Here is an 11,894-nt window from a genome sequence, read left to right as displayed (position 1 = left end):
TATAACTGCAGCAATTTATCTGACAGTTAAGCTGTCAGGATCATGCAGCATCTAACCCAATGAACACTGCTGCAATCTGTATCGAATTAGGCACTGCCCGCACATAGCTGTGATTTGACCAATGAATATTCTGATGAGTCTCCAACCTTTGAGATTCAGAAATTTACATCATGCAGTTCAATAGCTTTTCCCAAGAAAGCTGATTGCTTCATGATAATATCCCTAACAGTGAATCTGCATATTTTTAAAGCTTTTTTTTCCCCATAAATCAGCAAAATGGGATTCAGAGCTGTGCTAGTTTGACAGCTAATTAATGTGACACTGTATGGGAAGCCCATTAGTATAACAGCAGTTATGATAGTAGGTTTTCTATATAGATACAGAAAAGATGATAAATTACTTTGTTTACAAAGCACTTTTCTGTTCTTCTTTCAAAGTTACTGGATATTACAAGCACCTTTCATGACCTGTATTTACTAGTTAGGCACAAAAAAAAAAAAAAAAAGCTGAGAAGCATAAAGATTAGTTTTAATACATTTTGACTAGAGCGCCTTACAATATCAACTAAGTAATACTATTGCCCTTAAGTTGAATAATACATGCTGATATGAGCTCTGATTGTATGCTTCATTCCTTTTGATAATATGCCTTTAAAAACAATGTCCTTTAGGGTCCAATGGACCATGAAATAGTCTCTGCAAAAGTACCAGTGGTGCCAATGCTGAGGCAAACATTCATTTTGGCTGTCAGCTTTAAGGACTGTGGAAGAAATGAAGCACATTTATTATATACTGATGTATTCTGACTAGATAATCCTTTTCACTTGTAGGCACTATAAAGACGAGTGCAGATTACTGTGGGGGAACGTTTAAAAAAAACTCAGATGGGCTGAAACAGTTGTGCTTCCAATTTCACAGTTGGATAATTTGCTTTATAAACTTCTATTTAAAAGAAAGTTTTACTGGCAATGAAGTACGCTGAGTAAACAATCTATAATTTGAAAGCGAGTAAGTTAGAGATACTTACTCGGAAACTGTTTCTACTAATGCTATGTTTATTAATTAATATTGGAATATGCTTTTCTATCTGCAGGCATTTTCAAGGTTTTTTCTTAGATAACCGTTGTCATAACAATTCTGTCAAAATTTACCCCTTAAAGTGTCACCATTTTATGGCATTTTGATAGCAAGCTTATTTCTGGATAACTATGATAGAGACTAACCAACTTGTACTGAAATCACCAGGACCTCAGGATTCATAAGAAGATACTTAAATAATAGTATTTTGGTGCATTTTTCAATGTATAAACTTCATTATTCCCATTCTAAAGCTGGGAATGGGATGCAGAAAGTCTGACAATTTTTTTTCATTATGCAATAAATGGAAGGAGAAGCTAGATATAAAGTTCTTACCTGGCTCCTGGCTACCAACATTTGACCTTGGCCCGCTGAGCCCGTTTCATCAGGTCTTCTATGAAACATTGAAAAGCAACCAGTCAGATGCAACCTGTGTCTGACTAAAAGAGAGAGCAGAAGATTTACAACCAGAAACACAGTCTTTTTTTAAAATGCACTTTTTTTTTAAGTCTGTCAAAGCCCAAATCCAATGCATTGAAAATTAGCAAAATGGAGGCAGCCTAAGAAGCAGTGTACTATACACATCACATGATAACAACACACCACCTACTCCGTTGAACTCTTTCTTGTGAAACACAAAGTTGTCTCCAAAATTCAGAGTAGGGAAAACCCCTAAGTACAAATCAGGGAAGAAATCACCTCTAAGAAGCTTTATGCATATTTACCTTTGTGAAATGAGCACACAAGGAAATCGTTCGACCGACCAAGTCTTTATCTACTATAAACTTTCATAAATGTTAGATACGCTATTTATGTGTTTATACCAGCTAAAATTCTGGCATCTAAACTTCTGTACATTCTTCTAATTTAGAAGAAACAGTTTATACAGGTTCCTTTAACTCAGAGATACAAAATACGAGATAGGCTAGTAATTTATGAATTTCTGATAATGTTTAGATTTATTGCCTCTCTTGTCTGCTTTTTAAAATATGTCATGACAGAAACACAATTCTTTAAATAGCTAATTAATGCATAAGAATCATAAGTCAAAACTGTTTTTTTTTAACAATTTTGTTTAACTATTGAGAGTTCTGTGTTTCAGAGAGCAGAATTTACTAGAAATGAGAGCAGTCTGCAGGCTTCTTTAATGGCAAAGCCTTTCTATGCAGTGAAAAGCACATCGTTCTGTAGTTTCTCTGCTAATGCATGCCACAGCCAAGGCAACATGTCACTGCTGAAAAGCTGCTTGTATCATATGTTTCATTTTGCTGGCATGCCACATTTCAGAAAATGCAATATATTTTACCTATGTATTACTGTTCTCTTTATGCCCTCTGAGATCATACATATTACTCACGAGAAATGGGAGAACTGAATATCATTCATCTATATACTGAATAATGCATTCAGAAGCTGAATTTTCCCCCCTGTCTCTCAATGCAGAATTCAGTTACCAGCTGTCATCCTACTTCAAAATTAAATAGATGCACTGATCTTCCATTGGTGTTAATACAATTTAGATTATAGATTTGGGTTTGCATTTAAACAAATTGCTAGACAAGAGCTTCATAAAGAGTTTAGGTAGGAGTGGTTCCTTTGAAACCAACTAGTGGCCTAAGAAAATGCATTGTACCTGCAAAAAGTAAAAAGGCACTTTCTGAAAGCAAAGTTTGGATGCTAGACTACAAATATATAAGTTGTTATAGTTCTGGAAGGGATGATGTTCACACTGTGTGAGGCTTTGGTCTGCAAACTTAACAGATAAGGAAATCAACTACTACTATGCCATATTATTCTCCACTGTTCACGATAATCTCTTTTGGCAATGTGTGGAAATATATGTCACAAAAGATATTGATCAACATTATTTTACTCTCAGCTAAAGATGATAATATATAAAAAATGTAATATTATGACAGCTTAAAACTTTTAGCAGAAATATAAATTTCCTGAGTATACTTTCACAGTTTCATAATGCTCACTTGGCAGCAGCAACAAATCTACATACAAGAAAATCAGAAGTGCTCTTTGGAAGAATTAGAGATTCTTTTACCATGGCACATCTCTCCGAGATAAATATTTATCATCTGGTTGAAAACAAGAATTGCCTTTTATTTATGTCAATTTTATTAAGCAATTAAGATTGTTACCATGACTGTACTGAAACAAAAATGAACCTTTTTTTTATAGTAAAATAGCTTTACTCTAAATTTACTTATTGTCATAGTCTTGCAGGCTTAGTCTATAATTAGGGGGTGGGATCATTAAAAACAGTGGGAAATTTTACGCTAAGCTCTGGCAATTCTGTGTAGCACTGAGCAGTGCTCTGTGTAAACATTTGTAAATTGGGCTGGTTTGTGATTTGGTGCAGTGGGTGTGCTGTGGAACACATTCAGAGAAAACAATCTGTTTTCAATATACCTGAACAAATCTGCTAGTTTTGTTTTCTATCCAAATGCAAATGTGAAAAAAACACATTTAAAGTTGACGAAACATTTCATTCTGTCAAAATAATTTTTTTCCAAATTCTCTGACCCCTTAAAACTGAATTTAGTTAAACATCATTTTCAAATGTCATAGCAAAATGAAAACTTGACATATTTTGTTTAAAAATTGTCAAAACAAAACCTATTTTATTTTCTGTTATTGAAAATTGCTTTTACTTTGTTTAGTAGCAGCCTCCAAAGATATTAAAATTATTGTGAATAAGGAGCCCGAAATGAAGTTTTGTGAGAAACCTTAGCTTCACTAACAGTTTAAATAAATCTACTTAACCAGAATGTTTTTCTGTATTGCATGTTCTCTCAGTCAGGAAAATCTCCATGATGTTTATTTTCTGTACCACTCTCTACATGTCAGGAAGCATATGTTGTAGGAAACTGATTGCATTTCAGACTGACAGCTGCTTTGCTGTTCCAGTTCTCTGTCATGAAGGAAGATATCTAGCATTTAAGCAGAGAAATTCCTCAGTAATATGTTTGGACACCTGCCATTAGAACTTAACCATCATAAACTCGGGCTCAGTTTGCCTTGGTAGTTCAGTATTCTGATTTCCTAATAGGCATCTCTCTCAATTTTTTATGGAGGTAGATAATTCTAATTAATATTGATCTAAATTCTTCTAGGAAACTGTATCTTATGCCACTCATGTGACATAAATTCCCAGCAAAATCAAAATATCCATTTTAAACTTTGTTTAAATTTTTCAGCAATTACTTAGCCACTTAGAAGAAAATCAAGTTCTTTTAAATAAGTCAAGGAGCTATAGATCATTCTTAGGCTCCCTAGGTCTTTTTCAGAATTCTCCTAGCACATCAAGTATCACGGAAGTTGATATAGTTTCTTATAAACAGCTGGCACTCTCAGCACCAAGTTCACTGGTGAGCTGACAAACACATATTCTGAAATGTCTCTGAGGTAGGAGAAGCCCAGCTCTTTTACAGATACTGTTAATCTAGTTATTTTGGCATTTCTCCTTTGCATTTCATTCTCAGATTTATTATATGTGGGAAAATTGTTAAACTTTGAAGAGCTCATTCTGCCACTCAACTTAGAAATTAATTCCTTCCACTCGTTTTATTTTCAATCCTTCTGGCAAAGCTAGAGCTACATAGAGCGTACTCGGTGAATATGCTCATCTACATGATTGGATTCTTCACCGAACACCGTACAGCACCACTCAATGGTGACTCTTTCCGAACCATTTCTTTCTCTCAGGAATTGTAGGAAGGGCTGCAGCAGAGTAGGTCATCTCGTAGCTGATTTATTGACAGACCACTACAAAGGTTCACACTACTTAATATTTCATATGAAGACTTAATTTTTGTAATCCAAGAATCGTTGATTGCTCTGAATTGCAGGTGTTATACTATCGTGATTGCAGTAATTAAAATAATTAGGGTTGGAAGAGGTATAATTAAGTTATTAATATACACAGTCTTTGTCGCATGCGGAACACAGGGTTTCTGACAAGGCAACAGAAGCAACAGGATACAGAATACTGCAAAACATTAAGGCGACCAGTCAGACCAGAAGTCAGAAAACTGCCTCGTACATGAATTTGCAGGTAGAAAGTTTCTCATCTTTGGAAAAGCAAGTGATGTATATGATTTTTAATTCCAATAGATGTGTATGTTGAGATAACACTAAATTCAGGATACACTTTTTCTCCTAAAAAGGATTTTTGGTTTTGAGGAGGTTGCAGCAGAAACATTACTATATAGAAGTTATAATCAAAGCAGAGATATTTAATGCCACATCCATGACAGGTTATGCTTTTAGATAGGTTATGCTTTTTCTTCTCTGTTAACACGACAAGTTATTTAGTTCCACTCTACACTGGCATGTTTTGTTTATTACTTTTCTAGTGCGTAGAGCCTATTACACATTACATTATTCCAAAACAGAGTGTAAATACTTTTTCCAGAAAGCTTGCCAATCCATCGTTTCCTTCTGATATAATAATAGAAAAATAACCTTGGCAGAATTTTTAGAAAATGGAATTGCAATCTTCTGCTTTCTAATTGCAGGGTATAGCTGCAATGTTCATTACTCTGCAATTGGCAAGATTCCACAATTTTCAGACCATCAAGTGCTTTCTTGCTGGAAATGGAAAGTAATGTTAAGGGCTAGATCCTAATCCAAAGAAAGAGCCACTGTTTCCACTGGCCTGTGATCAGATCCTAACGACACAAAATATGCACATAGAAAGTACATCATCCATGGTGGCTGTAGGTGAATTTCTTAGGTGGGATACATTAATGTTCAAGTTTGCGGCATTTTTTGCTCCAGCTTTCAGGATTTGTGGTTTTCTTAACCCACAATCATTTGGGAGATGTAAATGTTGAGAATAAGTCAGATGTTTTTGATGTTGCACAGGTGTCAGTAGACAGGCTCTCTATGTGATGAGATACTGACCTCTAGCATACTGGTGACATTCTGGTGACTGAGGCAAAAAAAAAAGACAGATTTTTTTTAAAAAGAAGAGATCAATAATCTCAAATAAAGATTTCTATGTATTTTATATGTATATGAGAATTCCTTACTGCTTTATCTATAGTTATGAAGATTATTTTTTAGTGTGGTTTCTTTTTATGTCTACTGATTTGTGGACATACAGGCGTTTTTGCCACTGTATATTTTTAAATACATGTATGAAGGTCATACAAGCTTCTTGCAGAGTTTCTTTTTTGTGCAGGCAGAAAATGGCGAAAGCACACACATGAATAACCACTTGCAGGTTTGAACAGATCTGCACTGCAACTGTACACGTTACGTATTTAAAAAACTGTATCTGTTTTTCTGTGAAAGCTGAAGATATTTACAATATCTGACAAATTAGATCTTTTAAGCTATCAATTACACCATGGGTTGAGATGGTTATCAATTTTAGATGCCCGTATTTTAGATGTCCTGATACAGAGTGAAATTAGCCTCTGCTTTCAGGCAACACAGAATTACTTTGCTCATGCGTACACAGTGTTCCACAACCATAAGATTGCTTTTCTTCTGGAAGGGACTGGACACAAAGCCAAACATCTTAAACTAGTTGGAAGGGGTATTCTAATTTAGACTGAGAACTTTAAAATTAATATTTAGATTGAAACAGTTGCAGCAAAGATTTTAATATTTAGACACTGCATTTAGCTGGTCCACTGCATTGGAAAGCTTCAAATAGTGAGATCCCACAGTCATTTTCTGAAGAAGAGGAAGATAAATGAAAATTCTCCCTGTCTTTGGTAGTTCTGCACTAATTTGTTGCTTTCCTTGTCAGGACTATTAATAGAGGCAATGTAGTCAAACATGCCTGGTGCACCCAAGCTGCTGCTTGTGAGAATGATGTCAAAGCTGAGCCCTTCAAAGGATAATGAAACATTTTCAGGTGAGGGAATACAATCAGTGTTTATCAACAAATTCCCATTCAACACAAAAACCTGTTTCTAATGTATGATGGGTCACTAAAACCCTCAAAACACAATTATGTTTCAAATCTCTGACTTTTTTTTTTTCAGTGCAGCTGGTTCTTTGTGACCAACTATACTTTTTAAAATAAACGCAAACAACAGAATTAAAAGTACACCGTATAGATGTTTAGCGATAAAACAACAGGCTTCGTGGTACAGCAACCAGGTTATTTTCTTTTATCTTTGAAAAAGAGGCTAAGATGGGAGCATAGAAAGCAGGCAGCTACCGCTACCTCACTTACCAGTTTGTCTTGCACAGATCTTGATGTGAGATCTGCCTTTTCTGATTTGTAGTTCGGCGTTTGTAGTTACTTGGCATTTCAGTACTTGCTACTGAGTAGCTGCCCTTTTGTGTCACCTTCATTCATACAGGTAATGTATCTATGGGTTTTAGATCCATCAGTGCCACTTGCTTCCTTTAGGGCTGGATGAGAAGTATATTTGTCTAAATCTGCCACTCTTGTACAGACTTACCTGGAGTAAGTCAGGCAATGTGACATCCAGCAGAAATAGTGCAGTGGATTTAAAAGCTGTACTTGTAAAGTTCTCCAAAGAAAGTGTGACCATATTGGTTGCACATTTCCAACACTTGTTTGTTTTCCACTGATTTTGTGCACTCAAGTATATGAAAATACCAGTAAAGGGGTGAAAATGCCAAAAAGTAAAACAAAAATATAGGCCAGCAGGTTGAGAAAAGCACTCAGCAGGCACAAATCAGAGTTACAACATGTACCTCAACTCAAAGTTCAGCCCCCCCCAAAGATCAAGCCATCAGAGTTTATCTGGTAAAGTACAAAAGCCTTTTAGGAGAACTATACAATTATTACCATATAAACCAGTCTAGAAACTTGGGGTTATTTTAATTGTCTTTTTTTTTAAATAGTTTTATTTTTGTGAGTGTATGAATTATTTGGCTTTTTATTTTGAAAACTGTTTTCTAGGAAGGTTTTCCTATCATTGTGGAAGTGTCCCTGCTGAAGCCAAATAAAAAAAAAAATGCTGGGACGACCATATTTCCCCTTCGTTCTGAGTTTCTAGCAGCCTGTAAGGATCTTCCAGAAATTCCTCACAACTCATTAGGATCACACGTCTCATTTCCTTATGGTAGTTTTAGAAAAGAGTACCAAAATATAAAAAATGCAGCATGATGGAATTTTTAATGCTGCAGGATCATTCTAGCAAGCAACTGTGATGCAGGTTATTCTCAGAGTATTCAATGAGCAGGAGAGGAAGTTTCTTTTCTTGGAAGACATACCTACTATTGCTTTGGTTGCAAGGTATAGAGAAAAATATGAAGGTTTGTCCCTAACACTGAAGTGATTACATAGGTTACAATAGATATATTGCAAATTAAACAAAACGTTCTCTTTAATAAGCCCAGAACTTTGTCATGACATTTCCTATATTGGGAAGCCAACCAAAAGAATTAAAATATAAGTGTTATCAGAAACACTCTTGGGTTAAAAAAAATAGTACTGTAATGTGGCTACCTTTTTCCCTGATATGAGGCTTCCAATAATCAAGTTAAGAAAAAGAAATCATTTCCTGTTTCACACAGCGTGTCAATATGACAAGTGAGACAAGATGATCGTTGCCAAAGAACTGAAATGAACTTTAATCAATGACCAGCACACAAATAATCTAATTAGTGCCTATTTTGTTCTGTAATCTTTAGGTACAATGTAAACTAACTTCTCTCCTCTGGAAGCTGTATCTGCTTTCCAAACTATAGATTATAATCCTGCTTTATTTTATTTTTTATTCCATTTTATTTATTATCCCAGTTGCATTCTCCTATGGTGATTCAAGTAAATGCTTTGCCACAAGTTGGAAATTACCATCACTAATCAGCATGTTGATATCTTTTTGTTTCTGTGCATGCACTCTATGTCTGGAAATGCATTCTCCATGCTTGTGCTGGGAATGAAAAGAATTGGAAACAGGCCTAACACTTCTGCCAGGTTTTCTTGAGAAGAGTTATGCAAATATTTATGGATGACAATGAAAGAAGCTCAGAAAACCTCAGTTTGCACAGCTGTCTAACTGGAATACAGATTTAGTATTTAACTTTGGCTTTTTTTTTTTTTTAAGATTTTGGCCTGTTTTGAACATTCAGTGTATTCAGAAAACTCACTACATCAACAATGAACTGAAAACTATCAATTTTATAGACTGCTTATATAAGTAAATACATCAATTTATCAACATTTTCATTTTGGTACCAAAAAGGAAAAATATGTATTTTAAATATCGGCAAAATAAATAAGGTCGTTACTCATCTGATTGTTTTAGGTTGTGCCCTGTAGTCCACAATCCACTGATATTTACATTCTTAATAGACAGCTCTAAAGTACACAGTTTTCTTTCCAGCTTCAGACTAATGTATAAAACCTGCCTGTCTGAGAAAAGCTACCTCAGATCCTAGGATACATTAATCCAAAGATTAACATAATACTTGTGAAAAGTACTTTTAAAGATATCAAATTGATCTATAATCTTGTTCGTGTTGATACAATGGATTTTCTTAAAAGAGTAAGACTATAATAAATGAGGCTTAGTGGAATTGAGAAGAAACAAAAACCCTGGAAGAAGAAACACAGCCAGCAATTTTGAAAAACTGGTAAACAGTTTGGTTTGCAAACCAATTCTGCTCCTGCTTAAATAAACAGAGTTTTGTCATTGTCTTCACTGAAAACAGGATTCTGCTGCATATTTGTGGGTAAAATTGTGAGATTCCTGTGAATTATAGAGTAAGAAAAACTATTTGGAAGTCATCATTAACTTGCCTCCATGAATTCAAGATGCTTCATTATGAAACACGTATGTGTATGTATATAATATATAAATATTATCAATAGAGAGAAGATTGATTTGCATGATAATATGAAGACATAAACGCAAATTTTTGAATGGACAGAGACAGAAAGAAACCATTTAGGGTATCTTGTCTCTTGAGACTGATTCTATCCTGGATTGGTTTTTGGCAAAGCTACTGACGCTGACTGTTTCTGACTCAAAAATTGTGACCTCCACTGTGCCATTTTACTGCTGATCATACTGCAGTACAATTGCTACAATAGTGGTATGGAAGCCTATCATTGATATATAGCAAAGTTTTCTAAACTACTACAATTTTTATGTTTATGTTACATATTTTTGGGTATTATTTCTTTACTTGCTAGCTGCAGGCTGCACAGTACTTGCCTTTTCACAGCAACGTTCATGCTAACTTCAAAAACCGACTGCTCATGCAAATAAAGCAAAGACGTTTTGGCCTTTGATGTCAAATGATACAACTCCTCTTACCATTAACACAGACTTTTAGCCCTGTTGACTGTCAAAAATGCAAATACTTCCCCTTATACTGTCACATAACAATCTTCTCTGTATATTACACTGCAGCCCAAAACCAAGCCAAATAAAAATGATCATAGTTCAGCAGAAGAATCATTTTTTGACAGGAGCAGTGAAAATTTTTGTAAATCAGTAGCAGTTCAAAAAGAACTCTTCCTTCCACATGCCTAGGAGCACATGAAATTGCTGGAATAAAATAACATGTTCCCTTCTGAAAAATGTCTAACATATTACATGAATGTGTTTTGGGATGGACTAATGCTAATGTGTCTGTGGGACAGCAGGGACCACAGATGCCTTTCATGTCTATCAAACATCGCAATATCATTATATAATAATGGCAAAAAAAAAGAAACTGGAGTCTCATAAATCTCTAAGTCCAGGAAGCAGAAGCTTTGTGGTACCCCCAAAATTCTTCCCTCAGTCAAGCACATGGCTAGGGAACATCTGACATGCCAATTCGATAGAGTCAAGCTGCTCTAAGATGACAGGGGAAATCAGTTTCTTACAGCTAGTGCCTGTGCTACCCCATACTCAGCCAAGTGTATTTTGTGAAACTGGAATGTATTGATAAGATAATAGTGTTTGTAAACTATAGAAATTTCTGAGAACCTCAAGAACATGTTGTCAAGACAGTATGTATTATGAAATCTGACCACATTAATGAAAGATCCAAAGCAGAAAATGACATCCTTTCAACTAATGGAAATCCTTTTCCCCTTTAAAAGATTAATAAATTTTCAATTTAGATTTGCCTTTTTTTTTGTACATACAGTTTCTAAGCATGCAATATTGAATAATGCTAGAATAAAAAAATATGTGTCTGAAAAGAATTTAGTGGTGTCCCTTTACCTTGAAGTGTAATTTTCTACTGAATTGAGGTACTTAAGATAAATTTTAATCTCTCTACTCTTTACTTGTCATTGACAAGGAGAAGTAAGGAAAGAACAATAAATCCCTGTTTGTAGAAGTAGGATAAAATGAAACCACTCAAGCATTTACGTTACATTACCAAATGTGAGCTTTAGTTCCTTGGGACTCATTTGCTGGACCTCTCCCCCTTACTTATCATGGATTTGTCTAATAATTCATTTTTAGGCCAGCTTTGACAAATGCTGCTTACATGAAAGATATTAAAAAAACTTCTCTAGACTTTACAAGGAGCACTAACAGATTTTTTTTCTTTATCTGTGTTAAAAAGAGTGAATATGCTTCAGGGATACTTGGATGGGTACTTACAAAGACAAATTTGCTCTGTGGCTTCTAAATCCATGTTTGCCTAGTACAGAGGGCAGACAAAGAATCTATCTGCATCTCCCCATTCATTAGGCTGTGAATAAGTGTGAATATATGTGTACTCATGGTTTTAATTACCAAAATATCTCACAGTCTTTACAGTTCTCACCTATCAAGCAGAACAGCATAGTTACCCTCATCTTGCAGGCAAAGAAATGGGGTCTGAGATTACATGTGATTTACTCAAGTCTGGAGAGGAAATCTG

Source organism: Balearica regulorum, chromosome 9, assembly GCF_011004875.1.
Source record: "Balearica regulorum gibbericeps isolate bBalReg1 chromosome 9, bBalReg1.pri, whole genome shotgun sequence".
Classification (NCBI taxonomy): Eukaryota; Metazoa; Chordata; class Aves; order Gruiformes; family Gruidae; genus Balearica; species Balearica regulorum.
The sequence above is the reverse complement of the archived record's forward strand: the minus strand, read 5'-3'. Positions refer to the sequence as shown.